The sequence below is a fragment of the Xylaria bambusicola genome (genome assembly GCF_022495145.1).
Source record: "Xylaria bambusicola strain CBS 139988 unplaced genomic scaffold F5B22scaffold_18, whole genome shotgun sequence".
Classification (NCBI taxonomy): Eukaryota; Fungi; Ascomycota; class Sordariomycetes; order Xylariales; family Xylariaceae; genus Xylaria; species Xylaria bambusicola.
Genome location: NW_025953571.1, coordinates 602532 through 617591, shown reverse-complemented (window position 1 = coordinate 617591; position 15060 = coordinate 602532).

The window sequence follows — 15060 nt, the reverse complement described above, 5'->3', positions numbered from 1 at the left end:
TTCTTTTATTTTTAACTTTATTATTTTTTAAAATCTTTAATTACTTTTAACGTTAAAATGTTAAATTATAATACTTATTAATTATATTTAAAAGGCTAACCTTTTTATTTAACCTTATAATATTAATCTTTATTATATACCATTTTATTTATTATATCTTTAACCTCTTACTTTTTTAAATCATCTTTAAGGTTTAATATAAGTAAACTATATTTATATTTAACAGTTTAAAGCTTAATTAATTAAATTAGAAAAATAGGGTAAAAATAAACGTATTATAATAAAAGATTAATATAATATACTTATAAATTAACTTTACCTATAATTTTAAAAGGTTCTATATATTTAAATATTAACTTTTTATAATAAAACCTTATATTCTTTATTAATAATATAATTAAATTTCCAACCTTAAAAATTATTAATTTATACTTATTATTATAATATTTTATATATTATTTTAATATAATTCACTATTACTTTACTATTTTGTTTTTAATTATTTTTAATTTATTAAATCATCCTTATATAGTTAAAACTCCCTTTAATATAAAGTTATCCTTAATAAATAATTTAAATTTAGGAATATAGCTATATAAGGCTTTAAAAGGTAATTTCCTAATTATTAAGTTAATAGTTAAATTTATAATAAAAAAGGCTTATAAAAGAAGTTAAAGCTAATTAATCTATTCTTTATTAATAAAATATTATAAATAACCTTTAATTATTTAATTTATTTACTTTATTTAATTATTAATCCTAAGGTAAAATGTAATTAAAAGGCATCGTTTTATTTTAAAATAGTAATAAAGGTTAAATTAAAATTAGCTTATAAAAATAATACCTTTATTTAAAACTATACCCTATAAGCTATTATATAAGCATTTAATTTTATTATAAAAAAGAATAGTTAATTTTATTAAAGTAATAATAATATTAATTAAAAATAGGTATATAAACTTAATAAATCTATTAATAATAATTAATATAAAGTTAATTAGTTTTCCCTTATAAAAGGTTTTAAGCAAACCTATAATAAAGTTTATAAAGAATTCCTATATAGGTTAATTAAGAATTAGTAAAATATTTAATTTATTATATTTTTAATAATATTTTACCTTTATTTTAAGGCAGATTATATAGGATTTTATATACTTTTAAATATTATTTTATATATCTTTTTAAAAGAACTTATAATATAAAAATTTTAAAGTATAAGTTTAATTAAAATAATTAATAATAGGTTAATCATAATATAATTTAATAAATTAAAAATAGAAAAACTTTTTAAAGGGAATATAAACCCTTTTTTTATAATAAATTAAGTCTTTTTTTATTAACTATTAAGGGTTTATAACCTTTTTAGCTTTAAATTAATATAAAATTACTTAACATTTAAGATCTTTTTATTAAACCTTTAGAATTAAATTGTTTAAATCTTTAAATAGCTTCGGATTTTTATTCTTTTTAATACTTATAGCTATTTATACTTATTTATATATAACTACCTATATAAAAATAATTCATTTAATAGGTATACATATAATATATAGCTTATTAATTAATACTTTAAAGTATAAATTAAGAACTTTAAATTATTATATTATAATAATCTTCCTTTTTAATATAGAAAGGATATTTATATTAATAGGTATAATAATTATAAAATTAAAGCAATATAAAGGTAAATTAGCTTTATTTTTCTTACCTACTTTATATTTAATAATAAAGTTAAAAGAAGTTAAATATATATATTAATAGGCTTACCTTTTATTTAACTTTAAGGTTTTTATAAATATTTAAAAATTATTATAATTGGTTAATACTTTGATTAACAGGTAACTTCCTTAAAGGTAATGCCGCTAATATTTAAAGCAATTTATTATTATAAACATTTTTTAATTAGGAATATTATATTATATTTCCTATTTAAAAAACTTATAAAAATAAAATATAACTAATTTAAATATACTTTAATTATCTTATTAGAATAGGTTATTTATAAATGCTACCTTAAAGGAATTAATTTTTAATAATATTTACTTTTTAAAGCTAAAATATATAAAAAGAATAATCTCCTTAAATATAACTTAAAGATCTTTAAATACTTTTACTATAACTACATCTAATAAAATTTAACCCTCTTTTATTTTAAATGCACCTTTCTTTAAATAATATATTAATAATAATATAATTTAAAAAAACCTATTTATAAAGCAATAATAAAAGTTATAAAACTTTAAAAATTATTATAATTCTTTATAAAAACTTAAAATAGGCTATTAATTAATTATATTAATCCTTAAAGGATTTATTTTAATACTTTAATTAAAGATAATATAGCTTAAAAATTTAATCTTCTTTTAATAAAACTAATATTTAAAAGGCTTAATATAAAGGTCCGCTTTTTATAATCTTTTAATAATAGCTTAAATATATTTTATATATAATTCCTTATTTATAAAAAATATAAAGATATTATTTAAATAAGCAATATAAAAAATATTTAAAATATTATTAAATGCTTTTTATATATAGTTTTAAAAGGTAGTAAAAGCATTTAATAAACTTAAAAATATAACTAAAAATTCATAATAATTATAATAAATATAAAAGGTTATTTTTTATTTATTTCCTTTTTAAATATAAATATAATAATAAGTATCCTTTAGGTTAACTTTTATAAATATTTTTACTTAAAAGATTTTATTTAATAACTTTAAAATAAGGGGTAAAGTATAGCAATTTTTATATAAAATATAGTTAAATCCTTTATAGTTTATATATAAATGTAAGCCTTTATCTTTTTTAAAAATAAAAAGGATAAATGCTTTAATTAAATTAATCAATTTTTTAATTTTTTTAACTTTTAATATTTTATTTAACTACCTTTATAGCTTTTTAAATTTATTTTATATTAAAGGGTATATAAAATAATAAGAAATTATAGCATTTTTTTTAAATTTAATAGCTAAATTACCTCTTTTTAAATAAAAAAGTATATTAGCTTTATTTATATTAAAAAAATTAATAAAATTATAAAATTCTTATAAAATATTATTAAATCCTATATAAAACGTATATAATTTTAATTCTTTTAATTAAATTAATTTTAATAATTAAATAATTGTTTAATAGTATAATTCATTTTTATAAACTTTTATAAATTAATATAGGGTAAATATTTTAAAATAGTAAGCTTTAAATTTAAAGAATTAATAATTTATACCTAAATATAATATAATTCCTTAATCCTTTAAAATAATTTAAAATAATAAAATAAAACTACCTTTTAAGTAATAATTATAATTAATAGTTATATATATATATTTAAACTTATAAATAACATTATAATTATTAATTAATTTATAAATAACCTAATAAACCCTATATAATAAAAAACTATTATTTATAGTATATTATAATAAAGGGGTTTAAAAAGGAGCCTTTTTTAACTTATAATAAAGTATAAAAGTAAAATTAATACAATTACATTTAATATAAAAATCTAAATTAATATAAATTTATAAAGGAGGTTTTTTTAAGCTAAATATATAAATTATATAAGGGATATAAAAATAATATATAATAGGTATATAAAAGGGTAGATTTAACTTAATACCTTTTATTAATTTAAAAAGTATTAAACCTTTAATCCATTTCTTAACTATTTATTATAATTTAAAAAATTATAATATTTTAATAAAAGAGGGGTATAAAAATAATATAATAATTATTGTTTATTTTTAACCTTATCCTGCTTTTCGTTCATTTAAACTTTTTAAATAGTTTATTTTTATATTATATAGCCTATATAGTTAAAGTTTTAATTTTATTTAAGTTAAATATAATTTAAAGTAATATAGCTTAATTAACTATAATTAAAATAAATTACTCCTTTATAATTTCTTTAATTTAATCCATTTCTATTATTACTTTATAAATAATTTAAAAAAGTTTTAAAAAGGGGTTAACTTTTTAAAATAAAGTAATTAAATTAACAATTTTCTTAATAATTAAAACCTTAAAGATATTAATAATAACTATTACTATTATTTCTTTAATAGCTATAACTATTATTATTACCTTAATAATTATTATTATTATTATTACCTTTATAACTATTAATATAGCTATAACTTAAACTACTATTATAGCTATTATTATTATATCCTTTATATTTATTCCTATAATTATTATTATTAATAGCTTAACTATTACTTTAGCCTAAGCTTATATTTATAGGTGGTTTATTATTAATTTAAGTATTCTTTAATTTAAACCTCTTTCTTTTACAATTAGCTCATTAATCCTTACTTATTAATTCCTAACATTATTATATTATATTAACCATCTCGGTTTTAATTTTTAATAAAAGGTTATAAAAATTCATTAATTCCTTTTATAAGGGTCCATTTAGTTTTTAATAATATAATAAAGCTTTTTTACCCTTACTTCGTTTTAAATTTTAACTTTTAATATTAGTTAAATATTAATTAAAAAGTTTTAAATTTTAATTAATATATTATATAACCCTTTTAAATTATATATTAATGTTAACTTATAGGAAGGATAATTAATATAATAAAGTTTTAATTTAATTTAAAAATATATCTTAATTAAACTTTATTTACTTCCTTTTTATATATTTAAACCTTTTTTTTATAATTTAATATATATTTTTATAATCCTTATTTATTTTATTATATATATAAAAAATCTTAAGGGTATTAATTTTAAACTTATAATTAACCTTATAAAATATAATTTTTAATTCCTTTATTTATTTTAACTATTTTAAATAGGTAAATTTTATATTAAGGGAATTATAGTTAAATTTAAAAAGTTAACTTAAATTAACTTCTTTAAAGGAATAATATTTATAATAATATATATAATTTAAATATAATTAATATATATAACTACTTTAATTATATTTTATATTAAAGCTGGATAATAAAGGGTTATTATTATTAAGATTACCCTTTCTTTAATCCTTACAGCATCGTCGATTACTAGGGGTTTATAAATTATTAAGGTTAAAATAATACTTTAACTTATTTAAACTTAATATTTTTAAATTCTTTCCTCTTTTATTTAAATATAATTTAAAAGGGGTATAAATTACCTTTAAACTTTAAATAACCTTTTTTCCTTTAAAAAGTTATTTCTTTAACTTTATAATTTTAGCTAAAAGTTAAGCATTTATTTATTATAATAATTAAACATTAACTTCATTTATTAAATTAGGATTATTAAAGGATTTTAATAGTTAATCTTAAGTTTATTATTCTTCCAGAAATAAATCATATTAGCTTTATCTTTAAACTATTATTAAAAACTCTCCTTAATTTAAATTTTTTAAAAAAGCGCTAGCTTTAATTATCTATTTATATATAAATATATTATAATTAATAACATTATAAATAACCTTAAAGGGAAGCTTTAAAATTATTACAGGTAGGTTAAATCTTAAAAGTTAAATATAATATTATAAATCTCTTTAATCTTATAATAAATATTTAATAAAATTAAAGCTTAAAGAAGGGAAGAATTTCCTTTAAAGCATATATAGGAAAGGTATATAATATATATAAAGTATATATATTTTAAAGGCCTTAAAATATTATAATATAATAATAATAGTTTAAACTATAATTTAAATCTTATAAAACTTTTATTTTAACTTTTAAAATATTTATAAAAATAAACTTTAAAATATATTTAAACCTATAAATAAATATCCTTAACATTTTTATAAATCTTATTCCGTTTTATTTATTTTATTAAATTAACTTTACTTCTTTATTTTAATTATTTATTCTTAATTTAAAAAAGGGATCTTTAATACTTATATTTCTACTTATAATATATTTCTTTAAAAGCTTTAAAGCTATAATATAATTAATAATATAATTTATCTTTAATTTTTAATATAACGCATCTCCCACTTAACCTGGCCACCCAATTAAGCTGGCCACCCCCTTAACCTATATAAAAATCCAATGTTTCAATCTAGGATAACTTAACCAATATTGGGTCCATAATAAAATGATTAATACTATTAAATTTGTTATTTAAAGGGAAATCCAACGGTATTTTTTACTATTTTTTATAAAATTTATTCAACGAGATATTAAGCAATACACTAAAGGGGCGCTAAGTAAGGATTATTTTAACGCTTACTTTAACGTATTCCTTAATAACTCCGCAAACATAAATCGTAGAAATTAGTAAGGGGTACCGTTAAATAGCTCTTTTTATTATGAATCTAATAGTATATTTTATTATTTTATACGATTAATATTCGTAAAGTTATTGAATTATCACGTGATTAACGCACCGACGTTTTTTATATGGGCTGGTGGGGTGGTCAGGTCAATTGGGTGGCCAGGTCAAGTGGGAGATGCGTTATATTTAAAATTATATACCTATTAATATTAAATTAAAGTATATTTTATATTAATATAGGTTAATATTATTAAGCTTATAGGTATATTTATTTAAAAATATAGGAAATAACTTTTAATTAAATATTTCTATTCTTTTATATATTAAAGGAAGTATAGAATTTATAATTAAAGTAATTTTAAATATATATATTAAGGTTAATTTATAATTCCTATATATATATTATATTAATTTTAAGTTTAAAGTATTTTATTAATAAGGTAATATATAATAAAATTAATTTTTATATATTAACTTATATAATTATTAAGCTTTATAAACTTTTTAATAGTTTATTATTTTTTTTATTTTTAAGGCCTTTACTTTATTATTTATTTATTATATATTTTATAAAGGTTTATTTTAATTATTTTTAATTTTAATTATTATTTAATATTTAAGTTTAATAATTATAATTATAACCTTTATTAAAATAATAATATTTATTTTAATAATAAAGTTTTTATTTAAGGTATATTTAATTATAACCTTTTATTAACTTTTTATAAAAGTTTTTTTTAAAGGTATATATATTAAATAAAAATTTATTAATATTTTATTAATAGCTTTTTTTTATTTATCCTTTTAAATTCTTTTAATTTCCTTTATTATAATTATTATATTAATTATAAATATAATAATAACCTATTTTATTATAATTATAATTAAATTAATACCTTTATTTATTATAATATTTTTTATTAAAAAATTATATATTTTTTTAAATCTTTTTACTTTAATTTAATAGATTATTTATAATTACTTTTTATTTAAATATATTATATATTTTTTTAAATCTTTTTACTTTAATTTAATAGATTATTTATAATTACTTTTTATTTAAATATATTATATATTTATTCTTTTTTTTTAATATTATTAAATAATTTTTATAATTTATTAAAAAGGAGCTTTAATAATTAATATATTTAAATAACGCATCTCCCACTTAACCTGGCCACCCAATTGACCTGGCCACCCCCCTAGCCCATACAATAAACGTCGGTGCGCTAATCACGTGATAATTTAATAACTCTACGGATAATAGTCGTATAGAATTATAAAATATACCATTAGATTCGTAATAAAGAGAGCTATTTAACGGTACCACTTACTAATTCTTACGACCTATATTCGCAGAGTTATTAAACAATACGCTAAAGTAAGCGCTAAATTAATCCTTGCTTAGCGCCTCTTTAGCGTATTGCTTAATATCTCGCTTAATAAATTTTGTAAAAAATAGTAAAAAATACCTTTGAATTCCCCTTTAAATAACAGAGTTAAAGGTACTAATTATTAAATCGTACGATCAGTATTCGTAAAGTTATTATAGATTAAAATAATAGGATTTTATATAGGTTAAGGGGGTGGCCAGCTCAATTGGGTGGCCAGGTTAAGTGGGAGATGCGTTACCTTTATATAAAGTTTTATTTAATATTAATTTAAACATTTATTATATTATTTATATTTAAATACTTTATTATATTTTTTAAAGTTATAATACCTTTAATATTTTAAATAATATTTTTTAATTAATAATTTCTTTTAAATATAATAAGCTTTATAATTAATATTAAAAATTTAAAATTTATATATTATTAATTTTATAAAGGAAATTATTTAAATTTCCTTTTAAAAGTTTAATAAGTTATATTATAAATAGTAATAATTTATTAACTTTAAATTAATTTAAATAATTACTTTATTATAAATAATATTATTTATTATTATAATATTCCTTTTAATAAAGTTTAAAAAGTTTAATAATATATTAAATAATATATAATTATATTATATTATTAAAACTTTAATTAAATCTATTTTAAAAGTTTATATTACTTTATTTTTTTATAAGAAATATTTCTTTATTATTTTTTATAATATATTTAAATACTTATTTTATTTTAATATAAGTATAATTTAAAATATTTATTAACTTTAACTTTTTATTTTATAATACTTTAATAAATAAATATTTAATTATATATAATATTTAATTTATATATTTATTTTATATTATAAATAATATATAAATAAATAACCTATTATTATTTTCCTTTTTTATTTAATTAATAATAAAGGAAGTAATTAATTTAATAAATTTAACTTTAATAAATATAATTAAAATTAATATTTTATTAAAGTAAAATGTATTTTCCTTATTAACTATTTTAACTTATAATATTAATTTATTTATTTTACTTTTTAAACGTTATAAAAGGAATAGTATAAAAATTAATATTAATAAATTTATAAAATATATATTTATTAATTTTATAAAAGTATATAATTTACCTTTTAAAAGGGTAAAGATTTTTATATTTAAATATTTTAAAAGTATTAATATAATACCTTTAACTTTAATTATATATTTAAGCTATTTATTATTTTAATAATTAATAATTAATTTATTAAAATAATTAATAAAGTTTTAAAATATATTAATATTAACTTTTTTATTTTAATTAATTTTTTTAAACTAAATATAAATTATTAAAGTAATATTATTATAAATATTAAAATTAATTATTTTAAATAACTATTATTATATAAACGGCCTTTTAAAAAATATTAAGGTAAAAGGGGAATAAACTACTATTAATTTATACCTTTTTTAACTTTATAAATTTATAAAAGTATTTTAATTAAGCGGATAAATATATTAACTTAATTCTTTAACTATAGGAGGTTAATTAAACGTAACCTATTTGTTTATTACGAAGCAATTTAAAGGAAGTCCAAACCGTTCGTAAAAAGAAAAGGTAGAGGTTAGGTGTAAAGTAGGGCAAAATGCCAAGTGTTAGCAAAATGAGTGTAAACGGCGCGGCAGCATTAACAGCACCTTACACACGGATAATAAATGCAAAGGAAGGTGCAGGTTCCAGTAATCACTTACCCAAAGAATCATAAAGTCGTAAGATGTTTCTGCCCTAATATCATTTATTTTCCTACCATTTATAGTTATTAGGGCCTGACTGTTATTCTAATATTTATTGTTCCTCTGCAACTTACTGAGCTCGGGTATCTCATCTTAGCCGTTTCGGATACGAAAGCGTTTTGTTGCGTCTCTGGGTCATTACGCGCTGTCGATAGTGGAATCCCCTTTATGCGCACTTGATTATAAGGAATATGGCCCTGCAAAGGGTTTAGGTCTGGATCATATGGTACAAAGTCAGGACGTGCAGAATTCGTTGAGTCCGTCATTTCTATTGCGCGACTTGACGAAAGGGAACTTGGCCGGATACAGCGCTACGTTGTGAACAAAGAAGGCATATAGTGTTAAGGCATCAATTAGGGGGGACAACAATGGTCGAGTTCAGTGGCATTAATTCAACGTACCAAGCAGTGTACTTATTGGGGCATGTCGAGAAAAGTCCTATCCATTAGTATTCGAGTAGGGTTATATCTGCAGTTAGTCCTAATACATGTACACTTAATCTGCAGTTACCAAGCTGTTGCAGATGGGTAAGCATCCGGTGCTATATCCGCAACACGGTATCACCACATAATAATACTTCAAGTCCAGGCAGTCTTCACGAACCATACCGATGATATTGTAAAACATCTTTTCATACCAAATACTTTTAAGCATATAATTTAACCACTAACTAAGGAGATATATAGAGTAGATTTTTAAAAGTAGGTAGTCAATATACAGGTCTATAATTCGCAGCTGCATGGTTTTGTAACCGTAGATTGAACCCTGCTGACAGCAAGACAATTGCAACCCAATGAAAAGGGCCTAGCCAAGTGCGCCCCATGCGAGAACTATTTCAATGGATCCGCATATCCGCAGCTTACCTCAAGTAGGTACGAAGATGACAGGCAAAAAGAGATTGTAACTAAGTATTATTCAGGTAGGTTTTAGGCTAGGGCTTGGCTCTACTAGTAGCCTAGTTACAAAGGTTACAGTCACCGAAGGGCTCCTGTATAGTCACATGCCGTGGGGTTTAACTGCATGTTGCTCACTGCTCTGAGCCCATGTACCGAGAGAGCTCTTTAGCGCTCTCAGCAGGAATATCTTCAGTCGAAAATCGTGTACAGTTTTGCGAACTTGATGCGAGTTTTCTAACCTGGTCGATTTAACTGCAATATCCATGCAATGAGGATTCATATGGGCGAGTGAGAATAAAATGGTTGAGTGCCAGTCAGAGTCTAAAGGTTAGGATAGGGGGCCCCTAAATGACATAATCATCGTATTGTTGGCGTTTGGCTGTTGGGTTAAGCTTGAACAACTAATTACACCGTTATGAAAGTAAATCCAGCCTCTTGGCCTGCTAGCCCCCAAGGTCCAATCTGAGATTTGAGACTCGGAATCGTATTCCCACTGAGAGGTGGCCTAGTTTTATTGAGTTGCGTTGTTGTTACTACTCGCCAATTGGTGGGTACAAATCGACAACTCCAGACACTCGCAAGTGGGCATGAAGAGTAATATTGGGACAAATCCTATGCGTTGGAACTAACCTACTTTATAGGAGTAAAGCTGCCTTTCTCGATCTTTGTAAATTCCAAGAGCGCATCTCCACTACCTTAACTTGAGATATACAACCATGCACTCTCGCAAGCACTCGCAATTGAAAAGGATTTGAGGTCCAAAACGACTTTCATTAGATGTGAGGCAGAAGCCTGTTGCTTTACGAAGTCCTACATTAGTGAAGACGGTACAAAAAGTATAAACCTTCTTACAGTATTCCTTACGTAATAGAGCCTACCTAGAAGACTAGAGCGAACTAAGGGCTCATAACTGTCAGACATGAAAGATGACGCCGTTGGGCTGACTGCAGTCTAACAGTTATTATATAGCCCCGCTTACGTTCAACATGAAGTGTGTCGATCGAACTGAGCATTGACATGCATCAATGTGAAGTATAGTTCTATAGGAATTGACTCAAAATTAAAGTCAAGTAATACTGTACTCTTGTTAATTTCACTCATATCTGGCTATAATTAACTACAACTGAAGTTGAAAGGCAACTATACAATAGGGCATATTTGCTAATGCTAACCACGGATTACTTAGCTGCTGGTGAGTCTTAGAGGATGAAGAAGTGCTATTCTCAATCGTCTAACCCTGGCGTGATTTGCTTATACCCCACCTTGATATCTACTAATGGCAATCTCTATCCCGTAATGTTCCTATTATAAGGCAGGGTTAGTCTATATATGTGGAGTTTGCACGAAATTTCAATGGCTTAGAGGAAAATTCTCTAAGACATTGAACGGCGTGTCAAAGCCGGCGTTTCTCCCAAGTCCCGATGATGAGGTGTCTGTGTCTTCGAAGAAATGAGAATGGTTTAAGCTAGTGTGCATAAGCCAAGCTCCTTACCATCGTGCTGCCCCGAATCACGATCTGTACAATTATGAAACATTGGACCCGTAAATATACCTAACATAGGTTATCACCGATTAAACGGCCCTGCGACCTTCCAACACAGGGCCAGGTACTTAACTGGAATGGATCAAGGAGGAGGGAACATGTTACCCTCTTTCGTGACGCGTAGAACCTTGCACTAGAGGTATAGGGGCTGGCTACAACAGACCTAAATATCTTACTAGATTTACTGCGGCTACTTTATTTCCATATTCGGTTTCTAGCTAGCTCTAGAGGGAAATGCGTTGTTATGCTTATACATGAGTCACTTAATACCTCAATTGAGAAAATCTCCAGTGGTCAGTATGGTTCAAGCCGACAGAACGTCAATTCAGATTTGAGATGTCTAGAGGTAATCTCCAAAATGTATGGGCTTCGTAGATAACGCCCTGATGACTTGAATTACCAACTCCCCAACGAGGCATCCTCCCGCTAAATCCTACTGATCCTCTGCAGACTACAGGTTCGGAGCTCCATCACCAATACCGTCGTCATTGTTTGTCGGTGATGATCGTAGCCGCTACTCGGGATCGATGGAGTTTAGTTGCTCTGTTACTAGATGTGAGCTCATGAAAGGGGGTTGGCAGTTTTGTTCTTGAGATACATACGCAGCAAGAGCAAGACTCGCTATATGGTGTCAGGGTTAGTGTCCGAGTTTCACTGTTCAGGAGTCTCAAATCGAAAGAGATGAGAATATAGGGCAGATGCTTACCAAGTCGAGCAAGAGCAAGTGTTGCAACCACAGCCGGCCATTTTGAATTGTTTGAGAAGCTGAATAGAATCAACGAGTATTCTTGCGGGAAGCTTGAAAATAGGTAGTATAGCAGATGCTTTGATGTGTGATATGTGCTGATGTGTGCTGGATTTCAATAAAAACTCCTCTGCTCTGGAGAATTCGCCAGCCTTTTATATTTGAAGAAGAGCTATGGGCACCAGCCTAAGGGGATAAACATTCCATGTCACGCTACTCTCACGTTCAAATTTTCAGATCTCAGCTATCCACGCCGCCTAGACGAGGAGAATCCTCCAGACTAGGGTAGCCTCGTGGCGATCCAATGAGATACAAACCTGTGACATATTCTTTTGAGATAATAGTGGGGGATCTTCCCTCGTGATAGTAAATGCCTCGGCTTCATGGAAATAAGCTGTTGGTTTGGGTCGGAGAAAGCCAATGAGGTCAAGATGAACTCTACTAGTAGTCTAGATAGCCATGACCAGATGCTGTTCTAGGCTTCTAGCGTGGGGGGGATCAAAGGATCAGCTTACTTGGAGGGTAGACGCGTGTTGGAACAGCTGATATTGATCTTCAGTTTGGGTTTTTGGCTCTAGCGGGCTAACCGCAAGTCTGGGCACCCATGCCTACACCGCGGCGTTGGGGTAGCCAACATGAAAAACAGGTACATTCCGCAGGGGGATTGACATTCAGTGCAAATGAGGAGGGTGATGGATAGGGAGGTCGGGTACGGCTAGGATCGGTCGGGCCATACAGCTCACCTAGGTCGGTACAATGCTGCTTGGCTCCTCATCACGGGAGACAGTATGTTCCGTTCCATTCCGATAGAATGCTGCCTTCGAGACTACGATACGTGGGGCTGATCCCTCTTGTCCTTTTATTTGTGCCTTTGAACGCTTTCATAGCGAGGAAGAGGAAGTCGGATTTGCGAAGGAGCTTGTCTGGAGTATCCGGCAACCGATGGTTGCGGTAGGTGACTCATCCTGGATAGGGAGACGGATTGTTCTTTTACTTTTCAATGAAGAAAGGTTTAATCTACCATCCGTCTTTACTTATAGAAAACAGCGAGGCCATTCGGGTGCTGTGGCTGAAGCACGTCTGTGGACATCAAGGTCCTCACAACAGCGACCATCAAGGTTCTCATTACTGTATCATCGGGCATAGGCCGCCAAGGTTCTCAGTGAGTTAGTCGAGATTGTTCTCTATCGTTGGTCCTTGATACTGTCTCATTTTTATTGCTATAGATCTTGCTGCATACTAATGAAGTCTGGGCCATTGTTGTTAATATACTCTGTAATAGTCACCGGATTACCAGCTAATGCAACACTTCTCGCTGTATGCTAACTAGCCCTAATGATAACTACTATCGTAGTATCTGGCGTTTAATAAACCTCCATACTTCTAAGCCGTTCCTGTGACAATTTAAACTAATCTATCTATCCTAGTCAATAGCTGTACTAAGTTGACATACACCTACCTAGCATGATGTTTCGTTAGAGATTGGACTCTGCTGTTCGACTAACGTATTCACACTGTGTACCACTCTTCCTGTATCTTACAAATCTAATACCCATTGAGTTGTGAGATTATGAGACCATTGTAGTCATTAGTACGGCTTTACAGAATAGACGTAGTCCAGCTATAATAAGGCGTCTAGGGACACCCGAATTCTCAGCGTTCAGAACTAGATCGAAACACTGAATGAGCCAGAACATGATGCCAAGTTCATGAGTTGAAATGAGAACATTGGGCTTTTTGTCAAGTTATATGAGCAGCGGTCAGTAAATTACTCGAGAGAACATGAAAAAGAAATAGGAACCTGCATACTTATCCAGGTTTCCGTACTCTGAATCCACCTAGCCTTTCTTTAGACACAGTACTGTTTACATTTCGTCCCGATGTGGAAAGTCTGTCTTACTCTTGGTTAGACCATTCAAGTGGTTAGACCATTCAAGCAGATACTCACAATCCCCAGTCCGTGACTGACTGCACTACCGGTAGTGCCACTCATGGCCTTGTCCTCGTAGCACTGGACATCTCGTACAGATGTTCAGAGTAGAAGACACCAGCCAACCTTTCTTGCGGGCCAGTCTGTTTTGCTGTAGTTAAAGCCAATAGATATTTAGAAGAGCAACCAGATACATCAGATCGAATGCAATTTAAATCTACTGGAATCATCACATGAATTTTGACCTAGCGTAGGTCAATCATTCCCCTAGCCGCCCTCATCAAACCAAGACTCAGAACACATGCGGCTTCATACTCGCGGGTTATCATTCGGACTGTTGGAATAACTTTTTCACGGGAATACTATGCTGCGCTTCGTTTTCAATCAAGTTTCTATACATATCTTGAAGCTGAATCGCCTCGCATCGATTCACGACGCCTACATCCGCTGACCTATAGCCTTTAAGGGACTCTGAGTGCAAGCGAGCTGTAATACTGCGAGGCAATTGCTCAAATAATCTGGTGGTAATACTGGCTCTGGAGAGCCTCCTCGCGAACT